The sequence below is a fragment of the Perognathus longimembris genome, chromosome 1 (assembly GCF_023159225.1).
Source record: "Perognathus longimembris pacificus isolate PPM17 chromosome 1, ASM2315922v1, whole genome shotgun sequence".
Lineage (NCBI taxonomy): Eukaryota > Metazoa > Chordata > Mammalia > Rodentia > Heteromyidae > Perognathus > Perognathus longimembris.
In genome coordinates, this window is record NC_063161.1 from 154,755,053 (window position 1) to 154,772,761 (window position 17,709).

At 35.3% G+C, this 17,709-nt stretch overlaps 1 protein-coding gene and 1 long non-coding RNA gene across 4 annotated transcripts in view; both read left to right on the forward strand.

Annotated features, from left to right (window-relative positions):
* Pbx3 (PBX homeobox 3) overlaps window positions 1-17,709 on the forward strand; it is a 223,929-nt gene that overhangs the window by 71,866 nt on the left and 134,354 nt on the right. The gene's annotated exons all lie outside the window — the stretch shown is intronic.
* LOC125349086 lies at window positions 14,718-16,039 on the forward strand. Its single transcript, XR_007210450.1, has 3 exons — window positions 14,718-15,181; window positions 15,406-15,550; window positions 15,764-16,039. It is a non-coding gene; the product is annotated as an uncharacterized LOC125349086 (long non-coding RNA).

Genomic DNA, 17,709 nt, shown 5'->3' on the forward strand with positions numbered 1-17,709 from the left:
TCCTGGGCCTTGGACTCAGGGCCTGAACAAGGTCCCTGGCTTCTTTTTGCTCAAAGCTAGCACGCTGCCACTTGAGCCACAGCGCCACTTCTGGCCATTTTCTATATATGTGGTGCTGGGGAATCAAACCAGGGACTTCATGTATGGAAGGCAAGCACTCTTGCCACTAGGCCATATTCCCAGCTTCCCCCCCCCCCCACCTTTTATTTTTATTTTTGCAAATACTGTGGCTTGGACTCAAGGCCAGAGAACTGTCCCTGGCTTCTTTTTGCTCAAGGCTAGCCCTCTGCCACTTGAGCCACAGTGCCACTTCTGGCCATTTTCTATACATGGGGTGCTGGGGAATCGTACCCAGGGCTTCATGTATACGAGGCAAGCACTCTTGCCACTAGGCCATATTCCCAGCTCTCTTTCTTTTTTTAAAAGGTGTAGCAAACTTCACTTATTTTCAGATAAAAAGATAAGATTATTGCTCAGCACTTAAAACTAATGGACAGCATTGCTAGATGTGCTTTTATCTGTGTGAAGACCCAGCTTGAACTGTTTGTCATTCTTTTTTTTCTTTTTTCTTTTGCCAGTCCTGGGCCTTGGACTCAGGGCCTGAGCACTGTCCCTGGCTTCCTTTTGCTCAAGGCTAGCACTCTGCCACTTGAGCCACAGCGCCACTTCTGGCCGTTTTCTGTATATGTGGTGCTGGGGAATCGAACCCAGGGCCTCATGTATACGAGGCAAGCTCTCTTGCCACTAGGCCATATCCCCAGCCCCTGTTTGTCATTCTTTTATGTTGGCCATTCTTCATTCTCAACATTGATATTTAGAGAATTAATTATGATTTTGGTATTACTAAACTTAATGTAGTACCTTCCTTTAGTTTAGGAATCTAGTCTGGATACTTTCTTAAAATGTCCTGGAATTCTGTAAACTTTTGGAAGAAACTTTATAGATGTTAGCTGTGGGTGTCGGTTTTCAACCAGTTGAATTCTAGCATAATATTTTTGAATGAGAAAGACAAATGATGTTAGTATTTACTTCTTAAAGTTAAGGTAGAACATTTAATTCCAGGAAAAAACTTCTAGAATTGAATATAGTGCACAGAAATTGTAGCTTAATAAGTCTTTTTATTTACTGTGATATTACCTAAGTTTTTTCTGGGAATGATTTTTTTACCTGCCTTAAAACTTTTCATGGCTCAATTTTTTCAAATATAAGATCCTTTATTTGAATAAAAATACACCAAAAACTGTTTTTTTTCTTGAAATTCGAATTTAAAGTGCTTAGTAACTATAACTTATCTGGAGTATCTACTAAGTAATGCTTGGTCATTGGTAGTCGGGTAACATTTTTGGATGTGTGTGTGTGTATGTAGGGGGTGGGTTATGGGGCTTGAACTCAAGGCCTAGACATTGTCCCTGAGTTTTTTTGTCTTTTCTTTTTTTTCCCATAAGGCTGACACTCTATCACTTGAGCCATAGCTTAAGAAATTAAATTTAAAGAAATTATTCTTTAAACATATAAAATATACAGGGTTATATACTATATGTTTTACTATAATATACAAATATGTAAACAAATATATAAGTATATTTTTATACATATTTTATGTATTTTAAACATATAAAATATATAGGATTACAGGCATCAGTACCAGGAACTCATGCCTGTAATCCTAGCTACTCAGGAGGCTGAGATTGTGGTTTGAAGCTAGCCCAGGAAGAAAAGTCCATGAAACTTTTATCTCCAATTAGCTTCCAAAATCAGAAGTGGCTCAAGTAGTAGAGCACTAGCCTTGAGCAGAAAAGCTCAGGGATGGCTACCCAGGCCCTGAATTGAAGCCTTGGGCTTGCCCCTCCCCCTCCCCCCACCACATGAATGAAATAGGGCATATTTTTTTCTTTAAAATATATAAAAAATTTTTGATGAATGCTACAAACAACAACAGAAATAGCAGTACTCTGTATTAGGCATTTCAACCTACTGTGATGAAACATTATTGAGAAGAGTAGATTTCCTCTTTCCTTCAATTTTGGACATAATTTTCAACCTAACAAAATTATATGATGTACAAATGAATATATTTGAATGCATTATTGGTGGTAATTTTGAAGAAAAGGGTCATTAGGGTATATGGAATTTTTACATTTTAGTTTTTATTCTTAAGTATTTCAAACATAATCTGTATTATTAAATTTAGTATTAACATTTTGCTGTATCTGCTTAAGTATTTTCTTTTAAAGCACTCAGGTTCAAATAATTGAAGATGCTCTCTCTATTCCTTTAGATTACAGACTTTTCTATCTATAAAAAAAAGAGTGATATCCTACAGTTGGTCCATATTCTTCTCATCTGATTTTTTTTTTTTTTTTTTTTTTTTTGGCCAGTCCTGGGGCTTGGACTCAGGGCCTGAGCACTGTCCCTGGCTTCTTCCCGCTCAAGGCTAGCACTCTGCCACTTGAGCCACAGCGCCACTTCTGGCCGTTTTCTGTATATGTGGTGCTGGGGAATCGAACCTAGGGCCTCCTGTATCCGAGGCAGGCACTCTTGCCACTAGGCTATATCCCCAGCCCTCATCTGATTTTTTTGAAAAGTTTCTGTTGTATATGTTAGTTTATAAATAATGTATGGTTAGTGTTTTTGACATTGACATTAATATGTAGGACATATTCTGTATATATTGGGGTTTTGCAGCTGATCTTTTCACACACTATAGTTTTCATAAGTGTACTTAGTTTGATACTATAAATTAATTTCATTTGTTTTAATTACTTGTTAGTGTTCCACTATGCAAATGGACTTAACATTCATTTCACTGTTGAAGATACTTAAGTTGTTTAAAAAGTTTTACTATAATCATTGTGCTTGTTTGTATGTTCTTTTCCATATGTAAGAATTTTTCTCCAAGGTGTTAAATTAGAAATCGAATTATCTAGTTCTAGTTTTGTGTATATCCAACTTGATGTTGCCAAAATTGGTTTTCTAAGTGGTTTTACTAATTTTTGTTGCTAGAGCAATGAGAATATTTGACACAAACCCATATTCTGGGAATACATACTTACTTTTCAAGAATCAGAGACTAAAGTGACCTAGTTTTGCCCTTATATGCTAGATATAGATATTGGCAATTTTTATTTAAACTTTTGTTAGTTGCAGTAGTTTGTGTCTTGCTATTTTGGAAGTACTGCCTTACTGTCTAGAGTTAGTAATAAAATTGACGAGATAAGTGCAAAATTTATTTAGCTAAATTAGTTGCATCATATTTTTACTGGTCCATTTCGTTTTGAATCTCTCTATATATCTATATTTGTTTTGAATATATCTATGTACCTGTATGTATATATCTATATTTGTTTTGAATGTATGTATGTGTGTGTATGTATATATACATACACATGCCATGTGCTACTAGCTCATGCTTCTGATTCTAGCCAGTACAGGCAGGAAAGTCTGTGAGACTTTTTATCTCCAATTAACCACCAGAAAACTGGAAGTGCCACTGTGGCTCAGTTGGTAAGCACTAGTATTGGGCAAAAAGAATGCAGGGATAGTTCCCATGCCCCAATTTCAAGTCTCACGACTGACCTTCCCCCATTCCCCTATATGTATAATGGAATTATGCAGATTCATTTTTCCTGATTTTACTTATTAATAGTTCATGTGGAGATGCTATATAAACTGTGATTTTACTTGCTAAACCTCATTTTTAGGAACCAAAGCTATCACATTTAAGTTGGACTAAACTAAACCATAATGATGATTTTTCATAACAAAATCTTGTAAAAGGGGCTAGCAATGCATACTTCATAGATCTACTGCTATCTAGCACCATTCTGTAATGTATTCCAAGCCAGTCATAAAATTTTAGTGGCTGATAATTTAAATACAAGGTTAGAAATAAATTTGATGACCCATAGGGAAAAATAGAATTAGTCAGTATTAAAAACTAATCTTGATCCTCATTTAGCATTTCAAGTTGTCCCAGTACAAGCATAATAATTTGAGACTATAGTTAGACAATTTATTTATAATAGGATATTATTGATTACAAGTTTCAGTCATAGGTTAAAAGTTTTATATTTGTATTTGAAGTGTTCGATTTATTAAGAAATTAGAAGGAGCATGGCTCTAAACATTATTCTGGCTGATTAATTTGCTCTTATTTCTATTAAAAGTATTTCCAAGCCTTTTGAAATACTGAAAATCACTATCCTAAGTCACTTTCTTTGTTCTAGGATAAATAGAACTCATGCTTTCTGCAGTTCCCTTGATCAATGAGAAATGCTTTATATCCAACCACATGGTGAGAATGTAGCTGTAGGTGATCCCCTGAGAATTTTTTTGATTGGACCTGGGAGTTTGGTACTGAAAGAGGAGGGAAACAGACAGGTTGTTTGAAAAAATTCCCATTAGGCCAAATGCTTATATTAGAGCTGTGATACAACCTTTTTCATGTAGAAAGTGCAACTTTATCAATTTTAAAGGTTAGACTATTCGTTACATGATTGTGATAATGTACTTTCACTTCATTATGTTTATATACTTGTATATACTTGCAAACTTCCTTTTGCATTTCATTAACTAGTACACAAATTTCACTTATTCATATTTTATTTTTATTATATTTTTATTATATATCTTTTATTTTATTATTAACCAGTTCCATTTAATCACATACTTGTCAGTTTTAGAAATATGTCATTACAAAATTTGTCATTTGGTTCCTGAAGTCCCTGTAACTGGCATATTCTTTCATATATGCATGTCAAGTTTGTAGACAGTAAAGAGAAAACAAGTTTGATGATTTGACTTAAAATTCTTATATGTGTTATATTAATAATGATACTTTTGCTTTGGAATTCTAGTACTAGATGAATTTTCTCAACCATTACTTTCCCATTCAGAGACTGCTTACATTTTTGTATATATTCATGTTTTAGTGTAACTTAGTTAAAAATCTCATTATAGAAGATTAATATATCCTTAATTTTTAATATGCTACGAGTTTACTTTGAAGTTTTCCTTTGAAAATTATAATTTTCAAACATTCTTTTCCTCAGATTAAAACAAATAAACAGCAAAGCAGGAGAATACTATAATGTCTTGAAAGAAGAGAAACAACATAATTGTTTTAAGAAGATTTTAATTGAAGTTAAAGTGCCATGGTGTTTTGAAGACTGGCTTGGTCCTGGCGCTTTTCTGTGGCAGTGGAGCCCCAGATGCCTGGCCAAGCATCCCTTACCGACATCTGGAACCAGTTGCAATACATCACTGTCAAAACTGCTTTCTATACATATCTGCATTTACACATTAGTTACTCACGCAGCACTCATCAAAAAAGCTGAACAATCTTGACATGGTGTCCCTTGTGGAACTGCAAAGGTGAACCGAAGTTGGGAGGCAGTGTCTCGCGTCACTGTCTGCTGAGCTCTTAGAACAGGAAGCCTGATTAAAAGTGAAGGGAAGAATTTATCAGTTGTGCGGGCTCTGTAGACTTTAGTACATTTTTTCTTTATTTACAGAAGGGATATTTTGTGTTAAGTAAAACATGTAATGTGAACAGTCACCTATTTTCTTAGAAACTTGAAAAGCATTTCTTTTAGTTTGAAAAAAGATTACACTGCATGTTTATTTGCTATTAGCTACATAATTTCTCTTATATATATTTTTTGTGTATGTGTGGGGAAGGGGATGAAGTACTAAAGATGGAGTCCAGATTCTTATGCATGCTAGGCAAGTACTGCCCTGCTGACTGACATTTCTAACCCCTTGTGTATCATTTTCAAGAAAATTTAAATTTAAAGCCCAACTATGAAGAATTATAGATAAGATATTCGCTATCATTTATGTCTGTAAAGTTTTATTGAAGATAGCATAAAAATTTAAACATGTGACCTTTGTAATGTTTTGTGTTTAATAATTTTCAAAGTGCTGATAGTAAAGGTAACTTACCAGGTGTTTTGTATTTGTAAATTTATGGAGCCTCTGAAAATGAAAGTTTTGTGAAAAAAAACTTTTTTTTACTTACACAGAAGCCTTTGCTATAACCTCTTTTACAACAACAACAATAACAGCAATGTTGATAATACATTTAATGTGCTCTTTATGTTCTAGACACAGTTTGTCTGGTGTCTTTGTATTATCTCATTCAAACTTAACAAGTGGAGTATTCTTTTTCCCATTTGATAGAAGAGAACCCTCTTGGAGAAGTTAAATAATTTGTTCAAGTTTATGTGACTTATAAGTAGTAGCATTAATTTTCAATCCTATCAGTCAGATTTTAGTGCTCATGTTTTTTTTGTTTTGCTTTTGTTAATTTGTTTGTATGTATAAAATTTTCTAATATATAAAGAAGTAGAGAATGCAGTGACCCACCTACATAATCAACCTTCATCACCTTCAATCTTTAATACTTGTTTGTATCGCTTCACACTTTTTCTGATAGAATATTTGAAGTATACTGTAGACACTGTAATTTAACCCCTAAATAGGGATTTGCCTTTTGAAACAAGGCATCTCCTATTTTGTATATTAGTTTCATTGTCATAGCTCACGAAATTAACAACTTCTTCAGCTAATAGACTTTCTTTATATCATCTAATATTTGATATATATTTGGATTCTCTAATAGACTAACATATATATATATATATATATATATTTTTTTTTTTTTTGCCAGTCCTGGGCCTTGGACTCAGGGCCTGAGCACTGTCCCTGGCTTCTTCCCGCTCAAGGCTAGCACTCTGCCACTTGAGCCACAGCACCGCTTCTGGCCGTTTTCTGTATATGTGGTGCTGGGGAATCGAACCTAGGGCCTCGTGTATCCGAGGCAGGCACTCTTGCCGCTAGGCTATATCCCCAGCCCTAACATATATTTTTTGATAGTTGAATTGTTAGAATCAGTATCCAAACATGCCCTCTTACCATATTTGGTTATGACTCTGTTGTCTCACATAAGACCGATTTCGAATATACTCTTATCCACTCACTTTTCTACATGTCTTTAGATGGTTTTTCTACAGAATGGCCTATATTCTGGTTTTGCTGATGTTACTTAATTTATGCCTCTATATCTTGAGTTTCTTATAGATACTGAAAGTTGAGCTTAAGGCTTGATTAGATTTATGTTATATAAAATCACCTACAACCTTTGGTTGTCTTGGTAAAACTGATTAGTGGGTTTTGGTAGTTCCAGTCTGATCACTTTATTATGAAGTTCCTTCTCCTAATGATTTTCACCTAATGGTTTTGCCATCCATGGGTAATCAGTGCTTGAATTACTGAATTTCTTAGGGGTTGAAAATGGTAATTTCCAATTATATTCTTTCTGCATTTATTAGCCAGAACTCTTTAAAGGAGCTTTATTCTGTCTTACTAGGGCTTTATGATTACCCTGAAATACAATTCATACTGAATGGCAATATAAAATGTTTAATTCTTTCCCTTTAATTATCAATTTTCAGAGTAATGAGGTAGTACATTAGTATCCTCCAGTGGTGTATAATATTTGATTTGTTTCCTTTTTTTGTCTCTTTTTTAGTAGTTATTATGAAGTCTTGGCTTTTTGTCTGTGCCATGAGTTTTAATCAGATGCATTATACTTTTTGGTGCTGAGATTATCTCATATTTGCCCAGTAGGGACCCCTTCCAAGTTTGCTCCTGTGTCCTTTTGACAAGGCTCCATTATTAACTCTTATAGCGTCTTACTTTATGGCACAACAAAATACACCAGCCTCATCTTGTACATTAACTGTACTAGGCTTGAAATCATTCATTCCTCCAAAGAGCTTCAGTTCTTTTTTATTGAAGAATGATGTATGCAGATCACAATATGGGTTAAAAGGGTACTTATTTTTATTAGAATTTTTTTTCTGGGAAAGAGAAAAATGAGTTCATATCGATAATTTTAATTGAAAGTTAAGATTATAGAATATTACCTAACTTCTTAGAGTTTATTCTTTCACCTCTCCTTTCACACTAGTATCATTCATATAATTTGATTTCTAACAAAATTTACACAGTTATTTGTTTTGCTTTGTTTTTTGGTTGTGGGGCTTGAACTCAGGGCCTGGGTACTGTACCTGAGCTTCTTTTGCTCAAGGCTAGTGTTCTACCACTTGAGCCACACCCCTACTTCTAATGTACACAATTATTTGCTTTGTTTTATATTATGTCTAAAATAATTGCAAATAACTGTAGTTTATGGATCGAAATATTTGTATTTTTTGTTGTAGGGTCCTGGATTATATTTTACTGAGAATGTACTAAATATATATTCTGATGTCAATTGATAGTTGTGTAATTTAATGTCAGTTTTCAGGATATTCTTCCATAAAGTGGTGCTTGAATGGCCTTTCCATCTCATTAGTAGTTTGTAAAATAATTTGCCAAGATCCCATGTAGTGTTGATTTTTTTTCCTCTTCAGCATTATTATTTTTGTGAATTCTGGGTTCTATGTATATCTCTTAGTACTTATTTATACCTCTCTTTTGCTATCATCACTGCAGGAAGCTGCTGATAATGGATCCTAGGCGTCACTAGATGCTTGGTACCATACCTATCCATGCTCTGGGGCTTGAAGGAGGGGGAACTCTGTTATTTTCATGCATTTCTGGGCTTGTTTTTACCTGATTATTCTGTGTAGGTTAATGAGGGAATTTTGTCAGTTCTGAAAACATCTGCACTGTTATGTTCTTATTTCTAGGATCTGTGTAATGTGTGTATACACATATGTACATACATATTATAAGGTGGTCCTCGGGTTTGTACTTGAACTTGCTAAACAGGCCTTTTACCACTTCAATACTTATAACCCATTTTGCTTTAATCACGTTTCAGGTAGAGTCTTGCATTTATGCCAAAAGCTGGCCTATGCATCCTTTTTATGCTCCCCATGAAGTTGGAATGGCAAATGTTTACCACGATGCCTAGCACTTACTGTTTGAGTTAGACCTATGGATTATTTGTCCAGGTTGGCCGTGAACTGCAAATCTTCTGGATCTCTTGTCTCCTGAGTAGCTAGGGTTGCAGTCATTAGTCAGCATGCTTGGCATGATCTGTGTAATTTTAATTGCTGAATGATAATAATTTTGTGATGTTTTAGCATGCAAATTGGCTTAAGGGAAATTTCATTTGAACCTTATCCTTGCAACAAGTACTTATTAAAATGTATGATTAGTGAAGGGAAGAAATAGGAAGAAATTTATATTAAATTCTTGAAATATGCTATGAATGTAATAGTAATGAAAGAAATACTACATCGGCTTGCTGAATCCTCAAAATACCACCATAAATTTGTATTATCCTAATCTATAGGTGAAAGTTTTTGATTAGCAAAGTTCGCTAACTTGCCTAAGATTTCATGGATGATAAGTGATAGATTTGGAGTGAGACTGAGGTGTAGCTAAGTTCAAGTTCTGAGCCTTTCCTATTTGCACTGTATTTACATTCTAAAGTTGATTTCTCTCAAAGGTGACTTACAGAACACTTCAAAAAGTTTTATTCAATGAATAAAATGAATTTTATTCATTTTAAAAACTCTTAATGCTCTTAAAACACACTCAATATAGGCCATATCCAAAAGGTTTTCAGTTATTTAAAGGGTAACTTAAAATTTTGAGAATGAAATTTAGCAGCGGTACTCAGTAGACACTGTGTTAACAATGAACTATACAGCTTGTGGGTAGGGATGGGAACGAAAAAAATGAGAGAGAGTAAGGGAAGGGTGACATTGTCCAAAAAGAAACATACTCTTTTCCAGACTTATGAAATGGCAACCCCTCTGTACATCTCCTTTATAGTAACAATAACAATCACAATAATAACTTTGAGAATAATGATGAACAAAAATTACAGATGAAAGAATTATACATTGCACTACTGTAAAATATGTGTGAATTCTAAATTACTGGTTAAGAACCAGAATAATGTTGCAGTTAGAATGTGGTCTTGCTTGCTAGCTTCACTCAACACTGTTTAACTCAGAAATGAAAACTTGTGCTTTTCCTCGTGTCCTGCCATGTCTTAGCATTAGTCCAAAGAAACAGTTTTATGCCCACATTTGCTAAAGGCAAGATATTTAAAGAGAATTTTGGCTAAAGGACAATAAGGCAAATGTTTTATCATTCTGGATCAGGGTCTATTTTTGTAGACTAAAAAGGAAATGAAATAGATTATCTATGGAATGTTTTTTTTTGTTGTTGTTTGTTTTTGGTCCTGGTCCTGGTGCTTGAACTCAGCACCTAGGCACTATCCTTGTGCTTAATGCTAGCACTCTACCACTTGAGCCACAGCTCCATGCTCATTTTGCTGGCCAAGTGGAGATAAGAATCTCAGGGACTTTCCTGCCCAGACTGGCTTTGAATCATGATTCTCAGATCTCTCAGCCTTCTCAGTAGGTAGAATTATAAGCACTGGGTGAACTGGTAATTCTTGAAGTCAATAAATAGAAAGGTTTTAGCAGTTCAAAGAAAGGTATTTTTTGTCTTCCTTTTCTTATTGTCCTCCCCCACCCCCGATTGTGGGGCTTGAACTCTGGGCCTGGGCAAACTCTTCAGCTGAAGGCTAGTGCTCTAACACTTGAGCCATGTCCGGTTTTCTGGAGGTTAAGTGGAGATAAGAGTCTCACAGACTCCTGCCTGGGCTGGCTTTGAACTGCAATCCTCAGATCCCAGCCTCCCGAGTAGCAAGGATTACAAGCATGAGCCAACAGTTCCCAGCCTTAACTCTTTTTTTTTTTTTTTTTTTTTTTTTTAAGTAACTGCTTTATTGGGGAATGTGAAATCATAGCAAGCCATTTTATGGCATTTTCATCACCCCTCCTCTCACAAACAAACCCCATATCTACTAACAGTCAGTGCCCATTTCCTCTCTGTCCTCCTCTCCTTCTGTAGCCCTAGGCAATCACTAATTTATTTTCTGTCTCTTTAGATTTACCTGTTCTTGACATTTCATATCAATGGAATCATATAACATATAGTCAATCTTTTGTGATGGGCTTCTTTTTATGTAGCATACTGTTTTCATGGATCTTCCATGCTTTGGAATATATCAGTACTTAATTTCTTTTTATTGAAGATTAATTTTCCTTAGAATGATATTCCTATTCATCAGTCTACAAATATTTGAGTTGTACTTTTTGGCTTATTTTGAGTAGCTTCTTTCTGAATATTCACATATAATTTTTTATTTTAACATGATTTTTGTTTTCTTTAGACTATATTTTCAAATGAAAGTGATGGGTCATATGATAAATCCATATTAGATTAACATAAGAGTAGCTGCCAGAATTTTTTTCCAAAGTGGCTGTACCATTTTATATTCCTATCTGCAGTATATGAGGGTTCCAATTTCAGTTTATTTTTTAACACTATCCTGAGTTGGATAAACAACAACTCCTCCCCCCCTCCCTCCTCCTTCTCTTCCTTCCTCCTCCTTTATCCCTCCCTCCTCCCTCCTCCTTCCTCTTCCTTTCTCCTCTTTCCTCTTCTTTTCTTCTTCTTCCTCTTCTTTTTGAGCCAGTTATTCTTCCATGTGCTGGGTTTACAGCAGTAAACCTGGCTGACAAGTATGTTGCCCTCAAAGATCATACAATTAAGTATAGAGAGACAGACAATAAACAGAATAATTTCAGGGCATGATATATGTTGTGAAATATGACTTGGGTAAGGGAAGATTTTAGAAAAAGTCCTGGAAGATTCGAAGATTCTTATGAGAAGGAAAAATATGAGCTGAGATTGAGAAAGGTAGTCAAAGAGGAAATGAGGGAACAGCACATTTTTTTTGAGGGGGGGGGCAGTCCTGGGGCTTGGACTCAGGGCCTGAGCACTGTCCCTGGCTTCTGTTTGCTCAAGGCTTGCACTCTGCCACTTGAGCCATAGCGCCACTTCTGGCCGTTTTCTGTATATGTGGTGCTGGGGAATTGAACCCAGGGCTTCATGTATACAAGGCAAGCACTCTTGCCACTAGGCCATATCCCCAGCCCCGAACAGCACATTTTTAAGAAGATAAATTGGTGTGATAGTGGCCAAGACTTATAGTTGTTTTTACTTTTTTGTGTTTGATATATTTACATCTTTTGCCTTTTTTCTATGAGCATTTTGTTTTTCTTAATATTCATATACTTGTAGATTCTTAATTATAAGCCAATAAAATATGGAAAATGATAACAAAAGCCCTCAAACAGAAGAAAATGCAACAGAAATAGTTCTTAAACATGTGAAGGTGAAAAAGTCCAATCTTACTGTGAAATAAGATAAAAAGTCAGAGCCACTTATTGCTCACTAGGTGCCAGCCATAAATTTACATACTTTGTATATTATCAACTCATCTAATTTTCACAGGAATGGTTGAAATTGGAATGTCCTTATTCCCATTTGACATAAGGAAAGTGGATACAAGTTAAATAATCTGTACTATGTTATATAGCCCCCAAAACATGATAGAGCCTGGATGGCCCAAGAGCCACACTTAATCCTTATTTTCTGTTGACTTTTTACTTTTTTTTTTGATCCTGGGGCTTGAACTTAGGGCCTGAGTGTTGTCCTTGTGTTTTTTGGCTCAAAGCTAGTGATCTACCACTTTTGAACCACAGTTCCACTTCTGGTTTTTTGGTGGTTAATTGGTGGTAAGAGTCTCATGGACTTTCCTGCTTGGGCTTTGAACCATGATCCTCAGATCTCAGCCTCCTGAGTAGCCAGGATTACAGGTATGAGCCACTAGTGCCTGGTTTATTGTGTTGATTTTTTAAAGATTCAAATAGAGAGTAACACAGTTGTGAGTTGACATGTTTTTAATCCAGCAAATTGGCAAAGATTAAAAAAAAATATAGCCATGTAAGTCAGGCAAACTCTAGGTTGAGGCAGGGAATCAGGAGGCTAGACTGGGCCACATAGCAACTTTGTTTAAAAAGATAACACCAGAACAATATACAATTAAAAGACTGTAACAATGTGATAGAACATAGTATAGAGACTCATAATTGCTGCTGAGAATGTAAATTGCTACAGCCTTTCTTTGAAGTAAGTTTGTCAATATCTATCAATTTTGAATGTTTATAATCCATTCATTACAAATTCCTGAAATTAGCCTTTATATTTGCATGTGAGAGACGTTTGCTGTTTTTAAGGGTGCGTCTAGCATTGTTAAAAGAGCATGAGCTTGGTAGTAACCTAAATATTCATTAGTAAAGGCTTGGTTAAGTAGTTACTGCTATTCAATGTAATAATATATTCAGCCTTCCAATGAGAGTGAGGAAGCACTGTATAAAATATAACAAATAGTTTGTAAGATATGGTAAATCTGGAAGTTAAGATACAGAATGGTGTATGTATTAAATATCTGGAGTAAGAAAATAGGAACAATATAAATATGTATATGTATGTATCTACATAAAATATGTTTGGGGTAATACACTAGGTACATGTGGCACTGTTTGCCTGTGGAGAAAAAGGTGATTGGAGTAGTAATAGGGAAGATACTGTTTGCATATTGAAATGTGCGACCTTATATTAAAGATATCAAATGAACATGTACTTTTGAAGAGGAATCTAAACTGTAGTAACCTAAGTTAATAAACATCTAGAACTGTACTGTAATTTACTTTCCCAAATAGTTAAGATCTTTAAAATCTTCATTTTTTTTATTTGATTTTCACATAGCTGGCAATTAAAGGTTGCATTTCTGCACCACTTTGTTGAAATGGTAGACAGGAATACTTTCAACAGCAGGGTCAATACCTTGCTTTTTTTTTGCCCAGTCCTGGGCCTTGGACTCAGGGCCTGAGCACTGTCCCTGGCTTCTTCCCGCTCAAGGCTAGCACTCTGCCACTTGAGCCACAGCGCCGCTTCTGGCCGTTTTCTGTATATGTGGTGCTGGGGAATCGAACCTAGGGCCTTGTGTATCCGAGGCAGGCACTCTTGCCACTAGGCTATATCCCCAGCCCCAATACCTTGCTTTTGGTACTATGAAGAAACAGATTCCCATCCTGTTTTCTTTCCTTCTTTCCCCTTTATCTTCTAATACCACTTTGTACAATAGATATGTAGCTACTTGGTAAGCAGCAATTTGATATCAACAGGAACTTGGGTGTATTTTGGTGTAGACTAAGAGTTGGGGTATAAGTAGGAAATGATAGGAAGATGTACTTTACACAAATGTGAAAATTCTCCTGCCAAATCATGTTCTTAGGAATGTAACTTAAGTTATATCTGCATGAATGCAATTGCTAGTTGATTGCTAGTGTTGCAACTTGGCTGTTCTTTGTCTTTCAGTAGATTAAAATGGTTTCTGCTAATGTCAAATGACAAAAAATATAGATAATACTAGGTCTTTGTATAAAACATTTGGAAAGAACAAAAGCCAGGAATGGTGGCTGGTACTGTTTAGGCTCAGATGACAGTGTATGGAAGATTTTTTTTCCTTTCAGTATTATAGAGATGATGTACAGGGGTTTAGAGTTACATAAATTAGGTAAAGAGAATATTTCTCTTTGGAAAATGTCACTCCTTGCTTCACTCTCTCCCAGTTTTTCCCTCCTGTCCCTACCCACAAATTGTATAGTTCATTTCAACAGAATCTAGTGAGTACCACTGCTGCGTTTGTTTACCCTTTGCCACTCCATTTCTGTGCCTCCCCTTGTCCTCCCAAACAAATGAACAAACAAGACAAAAAGAAAAGAAAATACCAATGAAGAAAAAAATCCTCTTGTTTCCATTTCCAGGAGTTCATTTCAATAAATAATGTATGATCAGAGGCACATAGACATTGTACTTTTGTGTTCCTCTCCTAAGAATATACTCCTTTGGTCTCAATGTGTGTGAATGCCTAGAGTGTTGTATAATTTATCAGTGTATGGAAGATTTTAGAAGATGAGAATAATTTAAGAATTTTATTTTAAGATGGAAAAAAAACAAAGTAGAATTTAGAAGGCAGGAAGGAAATGGATGTTATGGTAATGGTAGAATTTCCAGAGAAAGTGATACAGATATTTTCCAAAGGGGGGAAAATATCCTAAAAATTTCAGAGAGAAAAGTGAAGATACAGCAAGTTAAGATGGAGAGGGACTTTTGCTGGAATTTAACACTCATAAAAAAGGAATTGTTGAGAAGAGAGCTTTGAAGACATAGACATACATTTTGATTTTGCATATACTCCTTTCAAGCTATAGGTTGCCTTGGAGAAGGAATTTTTGTTTTGTTTTTTTGCCAGTCTTGGGGCTTGAATTCAGGGCGTGAGCACTGTCCCTGGCTTCTTTTTGCTCAAGGCTAGCACTCTACCACTTGAGCCATAGCGCCACTTTCGGCTTTTTCTATATATGTGGTGCTGAGGAATTGAACCCAGGGCTTCATGGATACCAGGCGAGCACTTTACCACGGGAGCACTTTACCACTAGGCCATATTCCCAGCCTGAGAAGTAATTTTTAATAACTGTTCCATGTCTTTGTTTTAAATTCCTAAAATGGTGATAATTGAAGTGTTTATTTCTTATGATATATGAGAATTAAATGCAATTATGTATGAAAGCATACTGCTAAGTGTCTGGCATTCAGAAGGGACTCAGTAGATATGTAATTAGTTTTTTTTTTCCAGTCCTGGGTCTTGAACTCAGGGCCTGAGCACTGTCCCTGGCTTCTTTTTGCTCAAGGCTAACACTCTACCCCTTGAGCCACAGTGCCACTTCTGGCCGTTTTCTATATTTGTGGTGCTGGGGAATCGAACCCAGGGCTTCATGTATATGAAGCAAGCGTTCTTGCCACTAGGCCATATTCCCAGCTAGATATGTAATTAGTATAAATGGTATTTTTGAGGTGAGCATTTGTTGAGTCTCATACTTTGTTGTAGGGTTGATGAAGCTAGAGGCAACATGGCAAATAAAAATCTTCTTCAAATTAGGAATGTCTTTTGCTTGTTCAAGTCTTTAAACCAAATAAATCAATGTCCTTCTTATATCTGCTCAATTAGAGAATAAGATTAAATAGAGAAAACCTGACTGCTATGGTATATTATGTACCAACACAAAAACACAAGCAAATGAAATGACAAAATATGAAAGGGAGAAAAGATAAAGAAATAACCATGTAGTGTGTATATTTCTAGTCACTACCCTTACATTTAAATTCAGAAATAAAATATATTAGACATTCTTGATATATAGTAGGTGCTAACAAAAGTCAGTTTTATTGATAACATTCTTATCTGCTTTTTGCCAAGGATGAAATAAAAGCTAGAAAACAGTGTTCTAGGAAGTGAAGGGTTGAGGCTACGTGTAAGCCCTGGATACCAAGTAGGTAGGCTGTGTTGAAAGAACTAATGCAACTTCTTTATATTATTAGTTAGCAAGGTTTAATGTAAGCCCAAGGAGAGACAAAAGCTAGAGATTTACGGGCACCTACCAGGCTTGGAAACAGTGACTTACTAGTTCTTCAGAGTCATACAAGGAAGTCATACAGGGAAGATGCTTTGGACATGTTTAGTTTTAGATGATTATATAACATTCAAGTACATACATTGTGTGCCCTCAAGAAATGAAAGACCAAGGAAAGGGTGAACAAAAGGGATAACATTGGCAAGTGAGTTTTTAGATACTTCAAGATTATCTTTCCAGTGACCTTCCTATTATGGAGTTGAGCTAATGAACTTCTGAAATCTAATACATTTATATTCAATTTTAAAGTATCTTTGTGGGCAAAAGGTTCTTTGTATAAAGCAATGTCTTTAAGAAGACCAGTATATATTCTTTTATTTTTCAATCTTGTGCTCATTTTTGGTCTGTGGCTGGCATGTTGGACACTGGGCAATTGAGACGCCTCTTTGTAAATATGTATATCAGGAGAGGAGGGATTGTTATGCTGTTCATGCTCACTGCCTGGACTTTTAACTTTTTATCTTAAATGGTGAAGATAAATAAGTATACTGGAGTTTAAACTGTCTTCTAGAAAAAAAAAACAATTCTGTAGATGGGAGCACCTTTTTCTAAAAGAAACCTTTTCAGAATACAGATCTTTTATGTCTGTATTGGGGAATGGGTTGAGTGGGTTGTTTGAAAATTTTGCTTTAGCTGCTGTTTACCATGAGTTTATTTAATACTGTTCTGATCATATGCAAAATTTATCCATTGATAATTTCTTCTGACCTAAGCTCTTTATATTATTAATTACATTTGCTTCTAGGAATTTATTAGTGACTCCTAAAACTTAATCTCCCTGGTGATAACCCTGGTAAATACCCTTTCTGAGAAAGTCCCTCATCCCCTTTAAAACAAAGATTTGACCTTTTATTTTATTTTATTTTCTAACACCTTGATCCTGTTGTGTTGGCTATAATTTTATAACAGCAGTATTCTATATTTTTTTCAATCAAGTTTTTTTAAGTTGAAATATTTTATTTGGTTTTAAGAAGTTTCAATTCAACAAGTCAGATTATGAATATGTGCTTTGTTGTTGTTTTACTTAAAATATCAGTTTTAAGATATGCTAAATGGCCCTTTGGGAAGTTGCATATGTGGGGGTTCAAGGACAAAAAATATATTACATGGCTGTTTCTTGTCTTTATTATTCTTTTAAACCACATTATAATTGAATTGCCATGAAAAGGACATGATAAAGGTAGTACAGGTAAGGTTTGAATCCAGAGTGTACCTCCTTTGTGGAATAATTTGCTTGTTTAAGTTGTTACTGTTTTGATAATATTGCCAAAGAAACTCAGTTGTCTGATTTCTA